The sequence below is a fragment of the Lithobates pipiens genome, unplaced genomic scaffold (assembly GCF_037356315.1).
Source record: "Lithobates pipiens isolate NorthernLeopardFrog02 unplaced genomic scaffold, aLitPip1_a1.2 Scaffold_18, whole genome shotgun sequence".
Taxonomy (NCBI): Eukaryota; Metazoa; Chordata; class Amphibia; order Anura; family Ranidae; genus Lithobates; species Lithobates pipiens.
In genome coordinates, this window is record NW_027507758.1 from 32,423,322 (window position 1) to 32,449,052 (window position 25,731).

At 43.5% G+C, this 25,731-nt stretch overlaps 1 protein-coding gene and 1 long non-coding RNA gene across 3 annotated transcripts in view; one reads left to right on the forward strand and one right to left on the reverse strand.

Moving 5' to 3' along the window:
* Positions 1 to 25,731, reverse strand: part of ACYP2 (acylphosphatase 2) — a 232,738-nt gene that overhangs the window by 138,852 nt on the left and 68,155 nt on the right. The window lies entirely within an intron of this gene.
* On the forward strand, positions 765 to 24,718 carry LOC143987067 (uncharacterized). The gene is made up of 2 exons (XR_013276590.1): positions 765 to 876; positions 24,523 to 24,718. It is a non-coding gene; the product is annotated as an uncharacterized LOC143987067 (long non-coding RNA).

Sequence of the window (25,731 nt, forward strand, 5' to 3'; positions counted from 1 at the left end):
AACTGACATTAATGCACACAGAACTATATGTTGTTAAACTGGCAGTAACGCACACAAAACTATATGGCATTTAACTGGCAGTAACGCACACAGAACTATATGGCGTTAAACTGACAGTAACGCACACAGAACTATATGGCGCTAAACTGGCAGTAACGCACACAGAACTATATGCGTTAAACTGACAGTAACGCACACAGAACTATATGGCGTTAAACTGGCAGTAACGCACACAGAACTATATGGCGCTAAACTGGCAGTAACGCACACAGAACTATATGGCGTTAAACTGGCAGTAACGCACACAGAACTATATGGCGTTAAACTGACAGTAACGCACACAGAACTATATGGCATTTAAATGGCAGTAAAAAAAAAAAAAGAATACCTAAATACATTTTTTTATTTTGTATACCATAAACCAGCATTTAGTGTCTCTTTAAAACATCCTTTGACATACAATAAACTTTTATTAATTTAAGTTTTTTTATTTCAGCACAGTTTGATTAGAAATTAATTGCTATTCCATAGCAAACAATTATTAGATTTGACCTTTAAATAGTATTTTGAGTACAAATTCTTTTCTGGCAGGAAATGAGACATGAGAGTGAGTTGTCTTGTTAAGAGATATAGTGCAGAAGCATTGCATGGCTTGCGCCCAGCTTCCTGCCATAATGATGTCCATTTCAGGAAATAGATGACAGTCATTAAACACACAGAGGGACACATTTATCAAGGGAATCATCCTTTCTCTGATTCCCAGCTCTCTCGTATGGCCGGCCGTTCAGTACTGGCTTACTGGGGTAATTGGGTTATACAATATTTATAACATCTAACTCTTGATTTGCAGGCATGATCCACTTCCACGGCTGAAAGGTAAATGTGCTGCCTCAGTAATACTCAATAACTGTGCCTTCATTTAGTATATGTAATAGCTGTGCCTACGTTTAGAATTCTGAATAGTCGTATCGCCATTTAGACTATTCAATAGCTGAGCCTCAATTTAGTATACTCAGTAGCCATGCCTCCATTTAGTATACTCAATAGCTGTGCCTTCATTTACAATGCTCAAAAGTCTTATAGTCTGGGATTTAAAGTACTATTTCAGTCTTTGCAGATGACACCAAGCTATGCAGTGTAATAACGTCCTTAAAGGATGTCTCCAACTTAAAAGCTGACCTCAATTCACTGTTTAATTGGGCAACTATGTGGCAGATGAGGTTTAATGTTGATAAATGTAGTTATGCACTGAGGGGATAAGAATATGCATGGATCATACACACTAGGGGAAGTACAACTGAGGGGAATCCATAGTGGAGAAGGATCTGGAGGGTTTGGTGGATCATAAGCTCAATAATAGCATGCAATGCCAAGCTCCATTTTCCATAGTGAGCAAAGTCCTTTCATGTATTTAGAGAGATATGGACTCCAGAGAGAGAGATATCGTTTTGCCCCCCTGTACAAATCATTAGTAAGACCTCATCTGGAATATGCAGTTCAGTTTTGGGCACCAGTTCTCAAAAAGGATATCTAGGAAATGGAGAAAGTGCAAAGAAGGGCAACCAAACTGATAAGAGGCATGGAGGAGCTCAGCTATGAGGAAAGATTGGAGGAACTGAATTTATTCTCTCTTGAGAAGAGGAGATTAAGGGGGATATGATCAACATGTATAAATACATTAGTGATACATATAGTGAAATTGGTGTTGAGTAACTCACATTAAGGTCATCAGATAGGACAAGGGGGGCACTCTTTACATCTGGAGTAAAAGAGATTTTATCTCCACATGGTTCAGGCCAGCACAGTAGGTTGATTTAAAAAGGCCTGGATTCTTTTATAAATGCACAAAATATGAGTGGATACTAATATTTATCAGTAAGGTTGATCCAGGGAACATCTGACTGCCTCTTGTGGGATCAGGAAGGATTTTTTTTCCGTGCTGGAGCAAACTGGATCATGCTTTACTGTTTTTTTTTATTTTTGTCTTCCTCTGAATCAACTGTGGGTATAGGATTGTGTATATGGAGGTTTTTGATTTGTGTGTGTTTTGGTATATTTTTTTTTTGTGGGTTGAACTGGATGGTCTTTTTTCAACCAAACAAACTATGTAACTATCTTTGGAATACTATATTTTTCGACATTTACTATACTTAATAGTTGTGTTTTCATTCAGAATACTCAATAGTCATGCCTCCATTTAGAAGAATCATCAATAACCATGTCTCCGTTTAGAATACAGTAAAACCTTGGTTTGAGAGTAACTTGGTTTGAGAGCGTTTTGCAAGAAAAGCAACATTTTTAAATACATTTTGACTTGATATACAAGCAATGTCTTGATATACAAGTTTCATCATGCCACAACAGTGTAGTAAAGAGAAGAGAGGCGCCTCTAAGTGTAGCAATATGGTTACATTTAATGAAGGTAAACCTTTAGTCACATATTGCTACACAGGCTCCTCTCTTCTCTTTTATACTCTGTAGCTCCTGCTGGATTTTGCTTCTAATCCCCTTGTGGAGGCTTCCATTTGTGGATGGACATTTTATGGTTACACAACCTGGTCACATTGCTATGATCTTTTTATATGGACTATAAACTGAAGGACCTATGAATAAATGGTTGTGGAAGGAATTTGAGTTTCCATTATTCCTTATGGGGAAATTTGCTTGTATAAACAAGTGCTTTGGATTACAAGCATGTTTCTGGAACAAATTATGCTTGCAATCCAAGGTTTTACTGCACTTATAGTCCATGCTTCCATTTAGAATACTCAATAGCCATGCCTTCATTTAGATTACTCTATAGTCATTCCTCCATTTAGGATACTCAATAGCTGAGCCTTCATTTAGAATACTCAGTGATCTTGCCTCCATTTAGAATACCCAACCATGCCTCAATTTAGTATTCTCCATAGCAGTGCCTCCATTAAGAATACTCAATAGTCTTGCACCCATTTAGAATAAAGAATAGTGGGGCTTCTATTTAGAATACTCAGTAGCCATGCCTCCATTTGGAATACTCAATGGCCATGCCTCCATTTGGAATACTCAATGGCCATGCCTCCATTTGGAATACTCAATGGCCATGCCTCCATTTGGAATACTCAATGGCCATGCCTCCATTTGGAATAATCAATGGCCATACCTCCATTTGGAATACTCAATGGCCATGCCTCCATTTTGAATACTCAATGGCCATGTTTCTATTTGGAAAGGCGATTACTTGCAACACATGCACAAATGAAGGATCTTTGATGGACAGTACTGCATGTTTTTAATGTTACATTTTGAAAGAAGCTGGGCACCAGCAGTAGGAAGGTGGCGGAGGCCATGTTGGTACACCCCAAGCTGCTCAGTGCTAAACCTTTACGCTTTGAAAATGTAACAGATCTGAATATACTATGTTTATTTATATACGCTCACTTTATTGGTAAAATTACTATGAAATTCAAGATGCAGCTGGGTGTAATAAGATGTCCCCTGGCATCTTATGACTGCAGGTGTTCTATCAGATCAGCAAACCTGCGCATGCCCACTAAGGATTCATCTGACGGAACATCACTTCCGTTACCTAATCTGATGGGTCGCCGATTCTGATGGAACACCTGCAATGTGTAGATACTCATCGCAGTGCTTCTGCTTACCGGACACCAGCAGTCTCAAGTTTACGTCCGCAGTTCCAATTTCCTGCCACCTGTGCCTGTCCATTGCCTCAGCAGTCCCTGTCTCAACTTTCAGGGTTGCTTGGATGAATATAAGGCAAGAAGCTGCCCGTATCATCTCCAGCTCCTTATACAGGTATGTGACGTTATCTTAGAAAAGTTTTAAGATACGCCACGTTCACTTTAAACATTAAAATCAATATGAGTGGGATGATATATTGAGGATCTTATTCTCTACTGGTCTTTATTATTTTCTGACTATTAATTGAATGTTTGGGGCTCTCTATGCAGTGGAAAACACATTCTTGAATCTATGACAAAGCAATTCCATCCTAAGTGACTATACTTATATGAACTGGATGATACAGTCCAGGTATCAAATCTCCGTCACTTGTGGAGACCATTAATGACTCAAAGTTTCTGTGTCCTCCACCCGACACATTTAATCAAGAGTATATCCTTATGTATGAAAAGGTCAGAGAACTGTCCCACAGCAAACATAATACTCAGCATTAATGCTCCCCCTTGGAGCCAATCAAATCCATTTTGCTGCATCCCATTTTATTTGGCTTCGTATGCATCCTTCCTGTGGACTGGCCAATTTATTCATTACTTGGATTTTGGAGAAATTTTGGATCCTAAGACAGCATTCTTTTATAAGAAATAAACTGAAGTCACCAAACTGTTATGAAATGTTTTTCTTTCCTACTGGTTGAGTGAGGCTGTATGGACTCATATACACTTGGCAATATGGGTGAGGGTGGAGGGGGGACATGTTTCACTGCCCCTAATTGCTTCCCCTTGAAGTGGAATTTAAATCCACTTTTGAACTTGTACCTACAGGTAAGGCTTACCTGTAGGTACAGTGAATATCTCCTGGCGTGCCCTGTTTAGCACAGGGTTGCCCAAACTTTTGAAGAGCGAGGGCCACTTAAGCGACTTGGTAAGCGGTCACGGGCCGCAATGAGCGGAGTGGGCGGTTGACAGATCCATGTTCGCTCTGCATATGCACAGTGGACATGGACACAGCCCGCTCTACTCTATGGGCCCTCTTATCGGATCCGCCCAGACGGAAGGGACGGATCCCCGCACAAGTCTGGTTACATTTTCCGCTCCTTAGAGGTGAATGGAGGGTCCGATTGGGTCTGCCTGAAAAATGGACAGGCAGGCCCAATCGGACCAATCGTGTGAAAAGAGCCTAAAGCTGCTTCACAATGATGCGCTGCGGTTTACCCACACTGTGGGTGCGGCGTAGTGCACCTGCGGCTTTCCTGCGGATTAGATTCACTTTGCCATAGACTTCTCTTATATCCTGCAGATGTAGTGAACTTTAAGAAAGCACACCAAACCTGCAGGTAATAACAGAAGTCTATGGCACAGTGCAGGTAACTTGCAGGCGCACTCCCTGCCAGTGGCGGCTGGTGGGTTCTACTTTTGGGGGGGTGGCAAACAAACAACACCCCCCCCCGGCAGCGCGGCACTGACAGCACCCCCCTGTGGGCAGTCTGGCACTTACCAGCTCATGTGGCGGGGCTGTGGTCTCCTCTCCTCCTCTCCTGGAGTGTGGGCAGTGGCGGCTCTGGTGCCTGCTCCTCAAGCTTGGGTCTTGTGTCAAGCTTGCGTCTCCTCTTCCGCCAAAGCACTAGGCATCCAATAGGATGAGGCCTGTAGTAGGAGCTGATGTTCCGAGCATATAGCCTTGTTTACCCAGTTGTTCTTCCCTTGGTGTTTCTCTGCTTCTGGTGATGTCATCTCCTTGCGTTCCACGACAGCCCAGGCTGACTTTTGGTGGCCACAGGACAGATTGCAGCTCTATACATCTGCCATACCTGTGAACACTTGTCTCAGATGTCGGACTACACCTACAACACCACCCCATACAGATGAGCCTGTTTTTAACTTATTTCTTGTAAGTACATTACTTACCTTGCTAATAAATTGCATTTAACATACTACACTAAGGTGGCGCTTCCTGTGTCTAGCCTTTCTCATCCAATAGGATCGCCTGACGCTTTGACCAATCGGGAAACAGGTTTAATGACCTGCCTCCAGTTTGGCGGAGAGGAACTTTAGCGCGAAAAATAGCGAAAATGAATTTGCTATCGTCATACAACCGGGTGGGATCGGAGCGCAATGCACTGTGCTCCGAGGCCACCCTTTTCTGAAGCCTATAAGGCCCCTTTCACACTGAGGCGCTTTGCAGGCGCTAGAGTGCTAAAAATAGCGCCTGCAAAGCGCCCTCAAACAGCCGCTGCTGTCTCTCCAGTGTGAAAGCCCGAGGGCTTTCACACTGGAGCGGTGCGCTTGCAGGATGCAGAAAAATGTCCTGCAAGCCGCATCTTTGGAGCGCTGTAGGAGCAGTGTATTTACCGCTCCTAAAGCTCCCCTCCCCATTGAAAACAATGGGGCAGCGCTCAAACCTGCCTGCAAAGCGGCGCTTTGCAGGCGGTTTTAACCCTTTTTCGGCCGCTAACGGGGGTTAAAACTGCCCCACTAGCGGCCAAAAAGCGTCGCTAAAACGACAGTAAAGCGCCGCTAAATATAGCGCCGCTTGACCGCCAGCACGCCCAGCGCCTCAGCCTGAAAGTAGCCTTAGAGCCTCTGGCTCTAATCGAATGCTTCAAAAAAACACCCACGCCGCACTGAAATCCATGGTCCGGTGCTCTGATATGTAGATCAGGGTGCTGGACGCATGGATAGCGGAGGCAGCGCGCCATGCACCCTTTATTGTCGGGCCTCCACTGCTCCCTGTACCTGCGGATCAGTTTGAAAGCAGCCCAGTAACATACCTCCCAACTTTCTGAAATGGGAATGAGGTACACCTGCTAGTAAATGTACGTAGGCATAGGACACACCCCTGCCACGTCCAATTAAAGGAGAATTGTACAAAAAAGTTTTTTTTTTTACTGCTACTATTTCTTTATATTGGCTTTTAGAAATTACAAATGCAGCAATTTAGATATTGAATGAAATGTTTAGCACTGGAAAACAGTTTTTGATAGATAAGTAGTGCATTATATATACAACTCTATGGATCAGACCAAAATGAGGGACAAATGAGGAGGAATGAGGGAGAGAGGGACATTGCTCCAAAAGAGGGACCGTCCCTTGAAATCAGGGACATTTGGGAGGTATGCAGTAAGCACTGCAGAAGAGATAATGCCCATATATACACTGTGATTTTACTAATAGACTGTCTTCCATTCAGGTATTGCGTCCTTTTGCTGTCCCAGGTGGAGTACATTTGGCATCACTCTGCCAGTGACAGAAGCTGGCACTATACAGGATGCATCGGCTTATGCGGATTTGCTCCACAGTTGCATGCTTCCTATACCTACAGCTGCATTCACACTGAATCTCTGAGATGGCGGATCGGCATCCCGCGTTCCAGGCTTGCTGACCCGCCATCCCAGAGCAGGAGCCACATCAGAGGGCTCCCCAGTAGGGCACCCCTGATTTAGGAGATATTCACACACAGCAGCCGGTGATGTCACTGGCGCATGCGCTCTGACAGGATGGCATGTACATGGGAGTTATGTCATCGCGGCCCTGGACACTCATACAGCCAGAGCCCACGAACCCAGAAGGAAGACCATGTGAAGATGGCAGCATCAAGGAACTGTGACAGCACTGCGCTGGAGGGCACCGTGTACAGGTAAGTCTGTCTTACTGTAGTGCAAACTAGTACAGTATTACTTAATCCTGCAGGAGGGAACATTGCTTTTTATTTTTCTGTCAGTTTACTACCCCTTTAAGCTGCAAGGCAGCAGACAGGGTTGTACATTTAAACCCCCTGCCCATGATGCATGCCAAACACAACCAATTCAAGTGAATGGTGCTGCACTGCAACCACCCCTGCATACAATGCAAGAGGTTGCGGCACTGTGGTGCAGCCTTTTAGAGGTTAAAAGAGATGGTGAATATGCAACATAATGCCTCCTCGCTTCCTGTCAAACACCCTCTGAAAGCGATGTCTATCTACTGCATATGTAAGGCAGGCAGCAGGTAGTGTCTCCCTCCTTCCCCAACATCCATTATGAAAGTGTCACCCTTTTGGAGCTGGATTCCCCAACCTGACTCTTTAAACATCAGGGGAGTGTAACATCAGGTCGGCTTTGTTTTAGTTGCTTTTTAAAGTTTTAAAAATACACTTACATACCTATACCTCATTCTTTATTTTTAGATACTGTACGTATATCTCATTCTTTAATAAATGATAAAGAATCTCCAGAGCACTGTTGATTAGCTAAAGAGACAGCACAGTGGAAGCAGCCTGCTTTGAGGCTCTGTTTGTCTCTTTAAAACTTTGGACGAAGGCATCTAACTAGAGATGAATCATACACTTTGGGGTCTATTTATAAAAACAAATTGCATAGCTATCTGTCCTGTGAATCTACATGAAAAATTCTCTCTGTGTAAATTGGGTAAAAGCAAATGTTCTTTAGGTTATTTTCTCTTCTGAATGAATGTTCTTTTTTTATAGCCATTAGTAAAATACCACATTATGGCCACTAGATGGAGCCGAGGAGCATAGGAAATGCATAATTTGTTGTAACAAGAGATAGAATGTAACAATTCTAGAAAATGCTACTAAGAATTAATGTTACATTTATTTGCTAATTCTTTTTAGTGTATTCTAATTGTTACATTGTACCTCTTGTTACAAAGAATTATGTATTTCCTTTGCTCCTCAGCTCCATCTGATGACCATAATACAGTATTTTACTACTGCTCATAATAAAAGAACATTTATTCAGAAGAGAAAATAGCCTAAGGAACAGTGGTGGCCCATTCATTAAAGGCAAACGAGTGTCACCCTCTCTATGACGCCAACCCCCTTTATGCATAATAGATAGATTTATGCATAGCATGAATCTATCCATGGCCGCGGCAGTCACCCCCTATTCAAGCGTTCAGCTCCTTTTAGGATTTTTTAAGCACCTGATTAGAGCCATAGGCTCTAATAAGCTTCAAAATAGAGCGGCATCGGCGCGCAGAACATTGCGCTCGGAGCCCACCTAGGTGTGTTAGAAAAGCAAGTGAATATTTGCTTTTCTAACATGGAACTCCTCTCAGCCAATCAGGAAGCGTGGGTCTGATACCCATCACCTGATTGGCTGAAAGGACAGGCACTCCTATTGAATGCCTAGCAGGAAGAAAGAAGAGGCGCATGGAGGATACAGCTCACTGCTGCCCGTCCCACAGCTCGCCGCCATCACCTGCTGCCTGACCCTCCACCAAGACGGAGTAAGTGCCGGTCGGACAGTGAGCAGGTGGGTGAGCAGGGGGGAGGGTCACAGTGGCTGCATTTGATGGGCACAGTGGCTGCAATTGATGGGCACTGTGGCTGCATTTGATGGGCACAGTGGCTGAAATTGATGGCACATTGGCTGCAATTGATGGGCACAGTGGTTGCAATTGATTACACAGTGGCTGAAATCGATGGCACAGTGGCTGAAATCGATGGCACAGTGGCTGCAATTGATGGGCACAGTGGCTGCAATTGATGGGCACAGTGGCTGCAATTGATTACACAGTGGCTGCATTTGATGGCACCATGGCTGCATTTGATGGGCACAGTGGCTGCAACTGATGGCACAGTGGCTGCAATTGATGGGCACTGTGGCTGCATTTGATGGGCACAGTGGCTTAAACTGATAGCACAGTGGCAGCAATTGATGGGCACTGTGGCTGCATTTGATGGGCACAGTGGCTGAAATTGATGGCACAGTGGCTGCAATTGATGGGCACAGTGGCTGCAATTGATTACACAGTGGCTGCATTTGATAGCACCGTGGCTGCATTTTATGGGAACAGTGGCTGCAACTGATGGCACAGTGGCTACTATTGATTACACAGTGGCTGCATTTGATGGCACCATGGCTGCAATTGACGGGCACTGTGGCTGCAATTGATGGCACAGTGGCTGCAATTGATGGGCACAGTGGCTGCAATTAGGGCACAGTGGCTGCATTTGATGGCACAGTGAGGCTGCAATTTATGTTTTCTTTTCCAGTATTTTTCAGTTTGTTTGCACCCCTCCCCCCAAGAAAAAAAAATTTTTGAGCACCAGCCACCACTCCTAAGGAGCATTCTCTTTTATCCAATTTCCATGGAAAGAATGTACATGCAGAATCACTGGACAAATGCTATCAAATTTTTTTTATAAACAGGCCCCAAAATGTATTTATCCCTAATCGGATGGCTCCTTCCAAAGTTTAAAGAAATAAATAGATCATCAAGGCAGGCTGCTTCATCTGTCTCCTTAGCTAACCAGTAGTGCTCTGGAAATTCTTTGCCATGAATTAAGGAATGTCGGTATATACTTCGCTAGACAAATGGCTATGCAATATTTTTTGTATAAAGCGATCCCCTTGTGTGTGTTGAAAATATTTGGAAATTTTAAGAGGAAACCTAAAGCTCCATCTGCTGGCTCAGAAGAGAATGACAAAAAATAATATGCAAATCGTCATATCTCTCTGGCAAATAAAAAAATGTTTACAATTTGTATTTTTTTTTACTAACCTTAAGAAAAAAAAAATATATAAAAATGTACAAAACTACTATGCATTACTTTTAAAAAAACAAAAAAAAAATCATGGGGGGTTAACCATGGCATGAGATACTATATGTTTTAGGTTAACATGCTGTAATATCATTTTCTAAGAACACAGACCCTTGGATGTCTAGATGACTGCAGATTATATTCTCTTCCAAAAAAATAAAAAATCTACAATGGCTTCTTTTCCTGCCAATATCATTTGCTGCCATGGCAACAGAAGTGACGTTGACGAAACCTACACATGTACAATAATGGGGTATCTTTCACAGCATTAGCAATATTTTTAATGTGTTCAGCATAGCCCATAATGTAGCACTATACCTTAGTAGACACATTTACTATAGACCTGCCTTTTTATTTATATTGATTGGGACATAGAATGGTTCATCTGTCTGTATTCCCATAAGAGACCATTGGATACATATATTACAGATAACAATATACTATGATCCTTTAAATCTATTCCATATAATGCATACCATTAAAATGCATGTAAACCCAAATACCTAATTTCTATACAAAGCTCCCTTTGTGCTTGATAAATATAATACTGCAAGTTTTTTTTTTTACTGATGTTAGTAAAGCTTTAATACAGGGATATGCAATTAGCGGACCACCAGCTGTTGCAAAACTACAAGTCCCATCATGCCTCTGCCTCTGGGTGTCATGCTTGCAGCTGTCAGATTTTTGCTATGCCTCATGGGACTTGTAGTTCTGCAACAGCTGGAGGTCCGCTAATTGCATATGCCTGCTTTAATACGATACCTATTGTTTCTGTCATCCCTGTGTGCTTCCCGGTAGGGTGACTACATTAGCCATAGGCTACATATGTTGGGTTAGTGTTGTCATCCTCCTGTGTGCAGCATGCCTGCAAGTTGGCAAGTTGCTGTAGTCAGCCCCTGACATCAGGGTAGAGAGTGTAACACCGAGGTGTAGTGCCGCAAGGAAAACCTGGGTGTTGCAGTACTTACACTTTCAGTACATTCAGGATTTCTAGGACCTCCGGGCTTTCAAGAATTTCCAAGATCTCCAGGTTTTCTAGGCTACCTGTATGTGCATGCATCAGCGTGCATAAGCGCACATTGTTGATACTGGGCATGTTCTCTGACCAGAAGGGTATTTTCGAACCAGCCTTTGAAGTGGCTGGTGCTGTGTCCTTTCACCAGCTACTCTAGAGTTAGATTCCTATAATACTGAACCTGCTGTTGCTTGCCTGTTGCTGGCTTGGATTGTCTAATCTGCTCTTTTGCAAGCTATCTGCTTTGATCTTTGAGTGGACCTGACTATTGTCTTGCCTGCTGCCTGCCTTGACATCTACATGGACTTGATATTCTCTTGCCTATTGCCTGCCTCTGCCTAGACCTGACTACTCTCTTGCCTGCTGCCTGCTCCAACCTCTGCCTGTACCTGACTTTTCTCTTGCCTGCTGCTTGCTTCAACCTCTGCATTGACCTGGTTAGCCTCTTGCCTGCCACCTGCCTCAGCTTCTGCCTCGACCTGATTACTCTCTTGCCTGCTGCCTGCTCCAACCTCTGCCTGGACCTGACTACTCCCTTGCCTTCTGGTTGCTTCAACCTCTGCCTGGACCTGGCTTTCCTCTTGCCTGCCACCTGCCTGGACCTCTGCTTGGACCTGACCACTGTATTGTCTCCCATTAGCTTTGTCCTCTGCCTGGACCTGACTTCTCTTGTGCCTGTTGCCTGTCTCTGCCTGGACTATACTACTCTCTTGCCTGCCACCTGCCTCAGCCTCTGCCTGGACCTAGCTACTGTATTTTCTGCTGCTATTGATCTGCCTCCACATCTTGACCTCTGTGTCCATCAGTCCAGTGGTGAGGTGATCCTGAGGGCCACAGCCTGTCCACCAATTTTCAGCAAAGAATCCTAGGTTTTTATGAAAATAGACAATATATGCACTATGTTATATTTACTTGACTAAAATATATATATATATATATATATATATATATATATATACATACATACATACATATATATATATATACATACATATATATATATATATATACATACATATATATATATATATATACATATATATATATATATATATATATATATATATATATATATATATATATATATATTATATATGTATATATATATTTTTTTACCTTTGCTATAGTAAACAAAGAGACTATACACAGATATACAAAACCGCTATACATCTTGCAAATACAAAAGGTGTCATAGTAACTACGCTGTACTGTATGTTGTTAAAGCAGACCTCCAGTCATTTTATTAATCTTTCCATCTATTAAATCTTCTGCCCTTGCTGTTTTAGCTTTGGATAGTAAAACATTTTTTTCTCTGCCAGTAAATACCTTATACAGCCCACTTCCTGTTTCTTGTCTGGTCATTAGCCTAGGCTTATAACATCATACACAGCTCTCTCTCTCACTCTTGTGAGAGTTTGCCAGGAAGGGAGGGAGGATGAGTCATAAGAGTGCCAATGAGAGCTGCAGAGCTGGAGATGTGCCTCTGTGCGTAAATCCAGGAAGTGAACAGGCAGCAGCTTCAGCTGCCCACATTTAAAATGGCTGCAGCCAGACTCAGTGGAGGGAGATTCCTGCAGCATAATTGGCAAGTACAGAATTACAGTATATATAAAATAATATGCAAAGTGGTTGGAGGGAAGCTCCAGAATGGAAAAGATGTTTTTATTACAAATTATGTGAGTAGACTGAAGTTCCTCTTTAAACACAGTACGTGACGTATGAGATTTTACACAACAAGAATATAATGTTAAGTGTAGGCTTGGAAATGATCTGTGCATCCGTCTGGTCAGCTTGGCCCCACATAACCTTCTCTGTCTGCAGCATGAGATGTTCTGGATCTGTATTTGTTATTCACTGTCACCTTATTGATTATTAATTGTTTTCTGAGAGAACATATTAACATTGCAGGAAGAATTCTGCCATACTATTGGAGAACAAAACAAGAAGAGGAGCGGGAGGTGGATATCTCAGTTATAATGTTACATTAGTTGCCTGCTTAATCTGACTTTTCAGCAACACCATGAAGAGCTTGTTTAGAATGAGTGACCCCATTAAAGTTACTGGGATGCACATGCCAACATTGAATGAATGAATGAATGAATGAAATACGAACTGAATCGCCTCTAGGCGCTGTGGCGAGCTTTGATCATCTGCTAAAAGAGGAAGGTCTTGAGTTTTTTCCTAAAAGCCAGGTGATTTTCTTCCAGGCGGATGTTGATTGGTAGAGCATTCCATAGCCGAGGCCCTTGGACAGCGAATCTCCGATCCCCCTTGGATTTATACCGGGCTTTGGGCACGAGGAGGAGGTTTTTGTTGGCTGATCGAAGACTGCGGTTTGGTGTGTAATGATTTATTTTCTCCATTAGGTATTGCGGAGCTTCTCTATGCACGCATTTGTGGGTGAGGCACAGGGTCTTGAACGTGATCCGATTTTTTACGGTTAGTCAATGTAAGCTCCTCAGCAAAGGAGAGATGGATTCCCAGGGTTTCTTTCCTGTTATCAGCCTTGCCGCCGTGTTTTGGATCAGTTGTAATTGCGCAAGTTGATATTGTGGTAATCCTATGTAAAGCGAGTTTGCGTAGTCCAGTCGTGAATTAATGATTGTTCCAACTACCACTGCTTTGTCATTCTTTGGGATAAAAGGGATGAGTCTGCGAAGCATGCGCAGCAGATGGTGAGATCGACTGACTACAGATCCTATTTGCGCATCCATTGACATTTGTGCGTCTAAAATAACCCCGAGACTCTTCGCTTTGGTCTTTGGGGAGATAGTCTGCCCAAAGACGGTTGGTGGAGACCAGGAGGTTTTGGTTGCGGGATTATGATTTGGGTGTAAGATAAGAAGCTCTGTCTTTGATTCGTTCAGCTGGAGGGAGTTAGTGGTCATCCAGTCCTCTATTGATTTGAGGCAGTTTTCAAGTTGTTGTTGGTGATCTTTTTTTCCATTGATCCGGAAATAAAGTTGCGCGTCGTCAGCGTAAGAGTGGAAGCAGAGATCTGAGCATCTGATGATTTGAAGGAGTGGGCGAATGTAAATGTTGAAGAGAACGGGTGACAACGGAGAGCCTTGAGGGACTCCGCAGGTGACTGCCCGAGTATCGGAGAGGAATTTTCCTAGTTTCACTGTCTGTGACCGATTTCCTAGGAAGGACGCGAACCATTGGAGATCTATGTCTTGGACTCCGGCTACTTTTGTGAGGTGGACGAGTAGAGTATTGTGATCCATTGATGTCCATAGTTGGTCAATGATGTCACCAAGGAGACCCCAAGTATGAGCTGACATCTGCTGGACCTGTCATTAGGCGGGAGGTAAGTTATGTGTTGGTGGGCAGCGTTTTTCTTTTTCGGCAGGCATCATAAATTACATGGATTCACTGGACAATATTATTGAGGATAGCTGTAAATCTTGGGACAATTTTTGAGATTTTGTATTAAAGGACTGTGTATGCGTGATTTTTTTACTCTTCAAATACCCACTACTCATTCATAGGGGGCCTGATATCTCTGAGCCCCCTCATCATTAAAGGAGGATTCCAGATTCTGATACGCCTCCTGCCTGCAGACCCCAACAAACACCCGGCCAGGGTTGTGCGGAAGATGCATTTGTTCTCATCAATAAAGTAACCCCCCCCCCCCCCCATGCTGGAGGCATGTGGCCTGGCATGATTTGAGGGTGCCCATGCTTGCCCCCTTAACTGGCCTACCAGGCAGCATGCTCAGATAATGGACCGGTATGGGTTTTTGGAAGGATCCACACTCTTTTTTTCCCTTGATTTTTGCATGGAGTTCCCCCTCAAAATCTACGCCAGACCAGAAGGGCCTGGTAAGATTTAGGGGGAAACCCTACTTTTTTTTTTAACTACCCCTGACTAATTTGCTTACATAGCTGGGGATTCTTGGCCATGCAAGTGAATAGGGATGGTGACATCAATGGTTGCTAAGGACTTGGTGGTGCCTGCAGCATTCGGCGTCCTTAACAACCACTGAAAGCAGAAATAATATTATATCCATCTCAACAGGTGTTTGATAGAGTTGGGAAGGTTTAAAACTTCTGTCATTTTGTTGTGCCCCTTCCTGGAGATGCAACACGAAGTAGGAGGAAGTCTTTACAAACTGAGGGCAATTTTCCTGTTAGATAGTCCTCACCAGAACAGATCACCCCAATTGCACGATTTTACGTAACTTCTTGTTTTGGCGACAACTGTAAAATTGTGGATTTCCCATCATTTTCTTTCTTGGTGCAATGGTCAGCAGGACAATTAGGGCAAATCTTCAGAACCAATAAAACCTTTACAGGGGTTCTAACATTTTGCTACTCTATGCAAAGAAAAAGTTATATTAATCATACACTTTAATGTCCCTTACAAAGTCCAGCACTCACTTTTCTTTCTAATAGACCCCAGATCTCTCCATAAAGAGGACTTGTCTCAGCCCATGCTATCACAAGGGATGCTATTCATCCCTTGTGATAGCAATAAAGTTAATTGAAAAATAAAATTAAAGAGACAGTGTAAAAAATGTTTTTTAAATAAAATAAATAATAATATATATATTTTTTTTAAAGAGCTCCTTCCTCCCGTGCTCGTGCGCAAATGCAAACGTGTGCACTAGTCCCATACGCATATGTAAATGTCCATTGCGTCACAAATGTGAGGTATCCCCGCGGACGCCAGAGTGGAAGCAATAATTCCAGCTCCAGACCTCCTTTGTAACTCTACACTGGTAACCTGTAAAGGATTTTTAAATGTAGCTTATAGAGATTTTTAGGTACCATAGTTTGACACATTTCCACGGGTGTACGCTTTTCTAAAGAGTGACATGTTTGGTATCTATTTACTCAGCGTAACTTCATATTTTATATTTTACCACAAATTGGGTATTATATTGTGTTTTTGAGCATTAAAATTCATCAAGGCTGGGTTTACACATATGCGAATTGGACGTAGATTTTATGCTGCCCTAGGCATGACTAAACTCGTGCACCCCCTTAATTTAAATATGACCCACCCATTTTTGACAGGACCGCACCACTTTTTAGTTTAAGACCAGCCCTGACATTTACCAGTGGGGACGCTACTTCTAAGGGCCTTTGGGATGGGCAATTACTTTAATTTTCATTCACTTCCTGTTTGGCTATGGGGCAGGAAATTAAGAGGAATCTCCACAATGGGACAAAAATGGCAAAATATAAACTGGCAGGGGCTATAACCCTCACTTACTCTATCCAAAATGAAAAAAATGTGTTGCCTATAGTCCTACTTTAAGCACAAATTTCTGCTAAATTTATGGAGAGGACTGACTAAGGATATAACTAAGGATATAACCATGCCAGTGGTGCAGCAGAAAACATATAGAGCAGTGATGAGGGTATGTGGTCCAGGCATTGAGCAAAGGAAGGATTGGGGGCAGGCATGGCTGTCTTTAACGCACGGCAAACGGGGCAGCTGCTTAGGGCCCTATTACTGTTTGGGGCCCAAAGCAGAGCTGCCCGTTAAGCCCACTTGGCGTCCGCAAATCGGCACGTTGGCGCTGAAAATCCTCACACATAGACAGTCTGTCACTGTCATCAGCGGTGCGCGCACAGTGCAGCAGTGCCAGTGCTGCATTTTCCCGATCAAGGAGTGGGCCGCGAGTGGGGGGGGGGTGGGCCTTGTGCTCCACTGACGCTCTGGCCTCGCCCCTTGCTATGCGTGCACAGTGTACCCGATCTGAGGAGCGGAGGCCTCAGTAGGAGGAGTCAGACCACGGCGCGGACTGGAATGCTGCTTGGTGCCTGGTCAAGTGAAACTAGCAGTGTTTGTGGAGAATTGATCGGAGCTGAGCTTACCAGGACAAGGTAAGTCTTCTTTCTCCTCCCCTGGCTCGTGCTCCCCATCCCCATGCCATATTTAAATAGTAGAAAGTTTAAAAAACACTGACCAGACCTGCAGTCCAGGTGAGTGAGGCTGTGGCTGTATTTTTTATGACAGTGTACACAGCATAATTTACAGTGCATGGCATTACTGTCTGCATTTAACTGCTCAATGGGCTTATTTTGGGCCTGGCTGGTTCACATGTATGTGTTTTGGCAGCCCACATTTGCGCAGGCACAGTAGTGCCTGCGTTTCCTGCAAAAAAAGGTGCATGCATCATGCAATAGGCTGCGCACACCTATGCCCATCAAGCAGTGAAATACAGCACTGTCTGTCCATTCTGCTTTTGCACCATGTGACTTACCTGCAGTTCCTACACTGGCAAACTTGCTGCATTTTTAGATGTTTAGGCCACGCTTTTAAAAACACAGTAAGTTTATGTATGCAGGAACTGCAGGTAAGTCGCATGGTGCAAAAGCAGAATGGATTTCAAGGCCACTGCAATTTTAAAACGCTGCATGCACCTTTTTTTTCTGCAGGAAACGCAGGCATGGCAGACCGTTCAAATGAATGGGCTACTGTGCCTGCGCAAATGTGGGCGGCCAAAACACATACATGTGAATGTGTGATGTGACAATGGCTGCAATGTAATGGGGGTGCTGTGATGTTTAAAGGGGCACTACAATTTGAAAATGTCTGCAATGTAATGAGGCGCTGTGATGTGAAGAGGCTGCAATGTAATGGAGTGCTGTGACATGAAAGGGAACGGAGGACGCCGTGGGACTGCTGTGAAGGGAGTCCGCAAAGTTTTTTTTGGGATAATTCTATGTGTGTGTCTGTTTTTTGAGATGTTGGGGTGAAGAGCAAAATTGCATTGGGGGGGGGGGGCCCAAAAAAATGTTTGCCCAGGGCCCAAACCATATTAAAGACGGCCGTGGGGGCAGGAACAAATAAATCCATCTGTTAATTTTTGGCATCAGCAATCAACAGAAATATAAAATTCCTTAACCACTTAAGCCCCGGACCATTTGGCTGGCCAAAGACCAGAACACTTTTTGCGATTCGGCACTGTGTCGCTTTAACTGACAATTGCGTGGTTCCCAAACAAAATTTACATCCTTTTTTTCCCCCACAAATAGAGCTTTCTTTTGCTGGTATTTCATCACCTCTGTGGTTTTTATTTTTTTCACTATAAACAAAAAGTATATTATACATATTTATTTATATATGTAGCGCCGGTACTCCTAACGAGTACGCGCTATATGTTAAATTTAATTTTTGCCCAAAACTGTAATGAGTTTTGTGGATAATTGTGCTAAATTGTACTTTGTCATCAGTTTGGCTGGTCTGTATAGAAGTTCTGCCTGGTCATAGGTGGGGTTGTACACCTGTAGAAGGCATTGGGTACCAATCTCTGTCTTAGAACCAATCAGTGGGAGTTTGTCTCACTGCGTAATCCCGGAAGGGGTACTTAAGGTGCCAAAGTCACATGGTTCGGGGTTCCGGTCCAGAAGTTGTTGCTGACTCCATGGTCCTCATCCTCCTGACCAGCGGTGCGGATCCATCCGTTTCCTAGCCTCAGAACTGGCTAGTTCAAGGCTCAGTAACTGGAAGGAGGATTCTAAGGTGTTCCGGTGCGGTCTTGGGTTTTGGAGAGGCCCAGCAACTTTACACGCGACCAGGGGAGGACTCTTCGGTAAGAGAGTCACGCACAAGGCTGGCTGCTCGGTAAGAGCTTGGAAGCTGAGCTGCCATGGACATTGATTGAATCCACAATTCTTACGGTATCACCAGACCGGCTGAAAGATTCTGGTACAGTAAGAAAAGTTCCTACTTCTACCCTTCGGCCACGTACACACGGGCGGACTGTCTGACGGACTAAGTCTTTCGGAATTTCCGTAATATTGTCCGTCCAAACTTGGTTTCAGCGGACAGTCCGCTCGTGAGTAGGCTAGTTGGACAGACTAAGTATGGCGCATGCTCAGAAAGGATTTACACGGCGAAAGGTTGCATTGCAGTGTATTGGACGTCGTATTTCTAGTCCCGTCGTACGTGCTGTACACGTCATCGTGCAAGTTTTCAGCGGACTGTCTGTTCATCGTGTGTGGTCAAGTCCGTTCATTCAAAAGTAGGACGGACTGTCTGTCGGATTGTCTGACGGACTTAGTTGGGCAGACAGTCCACCCGTGTGTACGCGGCCTTCCAGTTGTTACTAAGTTTCCAATCAAGTCTGCGTGAGAGACTTTGAAAAGCTAGAATTACCTGTTGGCTGCTAAACCCAAAACTTAAGGATTTATCCAACAGTTAAAGAGTCCAGTTGCGATCGGCTGTTCCCTGGACTGTGTACATAGAGAGAGATTTTTATTGAAGTCAACAGTTCCAAGCACCTTGGCTAAACTCTACCCTGATACCCTCTATTCCAAAGTTAGAGAGTTTGTTCAACCGTTTTATGCAAAATAAAAATCCTAACAAGGAATTCAAGTGTCGGTCTCTACAGTTACTGGGTTATCAACCCTGGGAACCCCTAGACAAGGGCAACGAGTACGAGCTGGAGGAGGTAATCGATAAGCCCAGAAAATTTCAGCAGCTCCTTCGGGGGTCAGTGCTATATATATATATATCAGGCCCAGTATCAGGAACAGGCCGCTATGGCCTCATGAACGAACCTCAACACGTGACTGCAACATCTTAAGTTCCCTTCCCCAGACTCCTCAGCGGGACCCGGCACACCCACTGATTGGTTCCCGGGGAAAGCCGATACCCAAAGCGTCCAACCAGGCCTGGTTCTGAGCCTGTCATGTGCACCTAACTGTACACATGACCAGGCAGAACTCTAACACAGCCCAGCCAAACTGATGTCAAAGAACCCCTTTACTGTTCTGAGGCAAAAATTTAATTTACACATGACAGACACCTTGTCCAAAGTGTCATCGCTACACATGTGAATCCAGCCTAAAGAGTATTTTTTCTCAAACCACTCGTGTGACATAAAAATATGCAACACCCACCATTTTATTCTCTGCTTAAAAATATATATATAATGTTTGGGGTTCCTAAGTAGTTTTCTAGCAAAAACATTTTTTTTTTTTTTTACATGGATGAGAGGGATGTCAGAATTGGCCCATAATAGAAATAAAAAACAGTTACTATATGAGCCAATTAGCTGTTATTTCTTGTATATGGACCCATTTTGTATTTTTGGTTTAGTGTCAGTGTGATGAAGCAGGGTAGGTATCCATGGGAGAAGCGACCTTTTTTTATATAAAGAACCTCAGCGAAGCTCCATACTTCAAAGACTTTGCACCAACCGAAATCTCATGCCGACACTAAGCCAATCAAATTCTAATCACCGCAACGTAATCATTGTGGCTAATGAGTAGAATATGCTTTGCTTTTGTGCGCGGGGCCAGTAAGATGTGCCGCTCGCGGTGTTTGAATATATAATAAAAGTAATATAAGCGAGTTTAAGGAAAAGGATAGAATTATTAAAAGGTGCTTATATTTTTTATATTTCAAAGCCATGAGGTTGATTGATCCTGAAATTTAATCTGACTGCCTCTGTTCTGATGACAGAGGGTTTTTCTTATTTCTTGGCTTAGAGGATAAAACAGAAGGTACGTCATTAGGTGTTTGGTTTTCCATATTCTGGATCAGCAGTTACTGACTATAATAGTTTCCAAGCTGAAATCTAAGCATATATAATAGACACAGTTGAATGTAGCTTGCTTATGATTACCACATCTTTAAATATATATTTTTTAAACAATGTAAGTACCTGAATGCAGGGATATCTTTAATGCAGGGCAAAAGGGGAAGCTGACCCGGGCCCAGACATTATTGTGGGGTCCAAAGCAGCTGCCCCTTGAGGCCAAGCTGACCAGAATCTCTGGCACCGGCCGTGGAAGTAGCAGTCAGAGTAACCTGTCCTCTGTCTCTTCCTGCACAGCTTCACTTCAACTGGGGGCACTGCTGTTGCGCCACCACATTCTGAGAGTCTGGGGCCATCTGTTTTCTTACCCCCCCCCCTTCCCGAGCACTACTGTAATAGTGTCCAATCCCTTCACAGCAAGAGCCCCATACCAACCTGTGCCCATACTGACAGACCTGACTGGCACCTGCTCGCGGGTGGAGGAGGAGGAGGAGGAGGGGGGGGTTGGACTGGGCTCAACTTAGTCAGCTCAGATGAGACCACATAGAGGGCACACACCAGGTGGGCACTTCAACAAATACACTGCAGGGGTCACAGTGTTCCTGCACTACTGTTACTGTAGTCTGCACTGATTTGCTATCTCAGGGGCTTTCCATTTTAATGCCACCCTACAAAAGGAGTGGTCCCTGGACTGGAGATACGAGGGGTCTCGGCTTCTGAACTGAAGGTGGCTGTCTCCCTACTGAGGGGCCCCTGTACTGGAGGTAGCAATCTCTCTATGGACGACTTCCATAGAGAGACTGCTACCTCCAGTCCAGGGCTTACCACATGGGGAGACTGCCACCTCCAGTCCAGAGGCCCCTCCGTAGAAAATGTTTGCCCAGGGTCCAATCAATATTAAAGACGCCCCTGCCTCAATGTGACCTAGTATCAGCCTCTTGCAGTCCCCGTACAGAAGAGCAAGGATGTGAGAGGAAGAAGCAGGAGAAGGAACCAATTACAATGCCTTGAAAAAGTATTCCTACCCCTTGAAATTTTGACATTTTGTCATGTTACAACCAAAAACATGAATGTATTTTATTGGGATTTTATGTAATAGACCAACACAAACGTGGAACATAATTGTGAAGTGAAAGGAAAATGATAAATGGTTTTCAATTTATTTTACAAATAAATATGTGAAAAGTGTGACGTGAATTTGTATTCAGCCCCCCTGAGTCAATACTTTGTAGAACCCCCTTTCGCTGCAATTACAGCTGCAATTTTTTGGAGGTATGTCTGTACCAGCTTTGCACATCTAGAGAGGGAATATTTTGCCCATTCTGCTTTGCAAAATAGCTCAAGCTCTGTCAGATTGGATGGAGAGCGTCTGTGAACAGAAATTTTCAAGTCTTGCCACAGATTCTCAATTGGATTTAGGTCTGGACTTTGACTGAGCCATTCTAACACATGAATATGCTTTGATCTAAACCATTACATAGTAGCTCTGGCTGTATGTTTGGGGTCATTGTCCTGCTGGAAGGTGAACCTCTCAAGTCTCAAAACTTTTGCAGACTCTAACAGGTTTTGTTCTGAGATTTCCCTGTATTTGACTCCATACTTCTTCCCATCAACTCTGACCAGTTTTCCTGTCCCTGCTGAAGAAAAGCATCACTACAACATGATGCTGCCACCACCATGTTTCACGGTGGGGATGGTGTGTTCAGGGTGATGTGCAGTGTTAGTTTTTTGCCACACATAGCGTTTTGCTTTTAGGCAATAAAGTTACATTTTGGTATCATCTGATCAGAGCACCTTTTCATCTGACCAGAGCACCTCTTTCCACATGTTTGCTGTGTCCCTCACAACTGAAAATGGGACTTCCTATGGCTTTCTTTCAACAATGGCTTTCTTCTTGCCACTCTTCCGTAAAGGTCAGATTTGTGGAGAGCACGACTAATAGTTGTCCTGTGAACAGATTCTCCCACCTGAGCTGTGGATCTCTGCAGCTCCTCCAGAGTTACCATGGACCTCTTGGAGGCTTTTCTGATTAATGCTCTCCTTGCCCGGCCTGTCAGTTTAGGTGGACGGATATGTCTTGGTAGGTTTGCAGTTGTGCCATACTCTTTCCATTTTCGGATGATGGATTGAACAGAGCTCTGTGAGATGTTCAAACCTTGGGATATTTTATTTATTATTTATATTTATATTTTTATTTTATAACCTAACCCTGCTTTAAACTTCTCCACAACTTCATTCCTGGCCTGTCTGGTGTGTTCTTTGGCCTTCATGATGCTGTTTGTTCACTAATGTTCTCTAACAAACCTCTGGAGGGCTTCACAGAACTGCTGTATTTATACTGAGATTAAATTACACACAGGTGGACTCTATTTACTAATTAGGTGACTTCTGAAGGCAATTGGTTTCACTAGGTTTTAGTTAGGGGTATCAGAGTAAAGGGGGCTGAATGCAAATGAATGTCACTCTTTTCAGATATATATTTGTAAAAAAAAAATGAAAACCATTTATAATTTTCCTTCCATGTCACAATTATGTGCCACTTTGTGTTGGTCTATCACATGAAATCCCAATAAAATACATTTACGTTTTTGGTTGTAACATGACAAAATGTGGAAAATTTCAAGGGGTATGAATACTAAACAGCCTAGATGAAATAGTAAATCGGACTATAGACACGTAGACATTCGACATAGAAGAGAAAAGGTTCAAGACCTGTTGCCAGAAGAGCTTGTTACCACTATTGGCAAAACAGCCCTATAATCACAAGTAAATCAGTATAATCAGGAGCACTGATTGCTTTATTTAATTTTACACTCAAGCAAGGGCGGACTGACAACTCATGGGGCCCCCGGGCAATAGGAGATTATGGGGCCCCTGGGTAATAGAAGATTATGGGGCCCCCGGGCAATAGGAGATTATGGGGCCACACAGTACACACACACACACACACACACACACACACACACACACACACACACACACATACAGTATACACACACAGACACATACTGTTCCTGGTTTTATTGAGGCTGGCAACCCTGATGAGGCCCCCTAGTGGCATGGGGCCCTTGGGCAGTGCCCGAGTGCCCCTGTCAGGAAATGTTCCATCCGCTGATAATAGCTGTCTTTTGCCGTGCAGTACTGAGGTCCACCAGCAGGTGTCTCCTGGCAGTTTCGAACTGTCAGGAGAGCTTTTTCCTGCTGATGTTATGTCATCTTTGGGCTGCAGTACTGGCGTCCACCAACGGATGGATCCTGGCAGTGTGGAGCAGACAGCACCTCCTGCAATCAGGTGTCACTTGAGGCCAATCACAGGCCTATAAATAGCTGGCAAGCATTCACATGTTTGCCTTGGTATTGTCCTTGTGCCCTGCTGCTTGTGATCTTGTTCCTGTGCCCTGAACCTGTGACCCGTATTTCTGATCCTGGTCCCTATCCTGTCCCACCTGTTACCATCATCCCTGCCCTGCAGTCTGATCCGTCCATCCTCTCCCTGTCCTGTGTTCCTACCCCATCTGCTGATCTCCCCATGTATGACCTTGGCCTGGCTTGTATCTCTGATTCTGGACTGCCCTTGTTTATCTACTGATCCTCTGTGCATGACCCTGGCCTGCCTATCGTTTACGACCCTGGTATTTCCCATTTATTGTACATATCTGTCTGTTATTTGGGGGTCTCTGTTGGTTGATTTATTGCACTGTGTGGTTGTATTTATATTATTCACTTTCCTTAATAAATCATTATATTTCACTAATACACATTTGGGTTTCCTCTGTTGCAGTCCACACAGTTCTGGTCTTATCTGATACGTGACAGCCCCAATGGTCAGTCCGCCCCTGCAAGTCATCTCTACTACCATCCACCTAAAACAAATGTAATACTGTTTTTGCAAGGCCATCTTTACTTTCAGAAGAAAATGGCAAATGCTTCAATATGGACTTCTCAAGTGAAATAAATTTTGAAGATTCTTTTGTTAACTTTTGTATTTGGGCTCGCAAACATTTTTTGCTTGTATGAATAATTCATAAATGAAAATCCAGGAGGGCTTTTGTGTTCTTTTTGTATATCCTGTCAATGACCTCATCCATCTTTTTTTTTTCTCCACACTGGTGCGCACACAAACATTGGTTGCTTCATTTAGCTTCTCACTTCTTCCACCATTAATCTCATCTTCCATTACACCTTATTTTCCATTCCAGCACGACATACTTTCCACGACGATCGTTGAAGCATATAGAAATAAGATTATTTGTTACAACCAGGATCTGACCCAAATTGCTCCAACTCACTTTCTGCAAACTTCTGCCACTGAAGTATGCCAAGACGTATGTGAGCTTGAGCGTTTGCTTGGTAGGAAAAAAAACTTTTTTTTGGCGACTGCCATTTCTGGCATTCCTCTGAAAATGGCAGTTGCCTGACTACTATGTTAATCGTCTAGTTTCATAACTTTCTGAGTCACTGACCTGAAACAAGTATTCGGATCTGAAAAGTCACAGTAATGTCAGAACTTTATATCTGCATACTTGTTCTAGTTAGGAATTCAATGTATCAAGAAGCCAAAAAATCTGAACAACAGCCAGCGTTTGTAGAATGAGAAGTCAACAATGGTAGCTTCCATTCTTCCTTAGTAGTGAGCAGCACAATGTCCCTAAGCAGTGTAGTAGGAGCTGTTCTCATTGCAATAGTTACTATGAACCACACATGGTAAGTGCTTAGGGCAACACCAAACCAAGAAAGGACATTTTTTGGTACCATTTTCTTTATGAAAATTTGTAGGTAGACCCAGCCAATGAAGTGAAGGAAGAAGATGGGAAGGTGCAAGCATTTTTGAGATTCGCTCAACTTTCTGGAGCTCAGACCACAGGAATCCTGTTTCTATTACTCTTAACTGCTAGTCATGGCTGTATTTATATTCCCTGTCCCCTAGGCCAGTGGTTCTCAACCTCAGTCCTCAAGTACCCCAAACAGGCCATGTTTTCAGGTTTTCCTA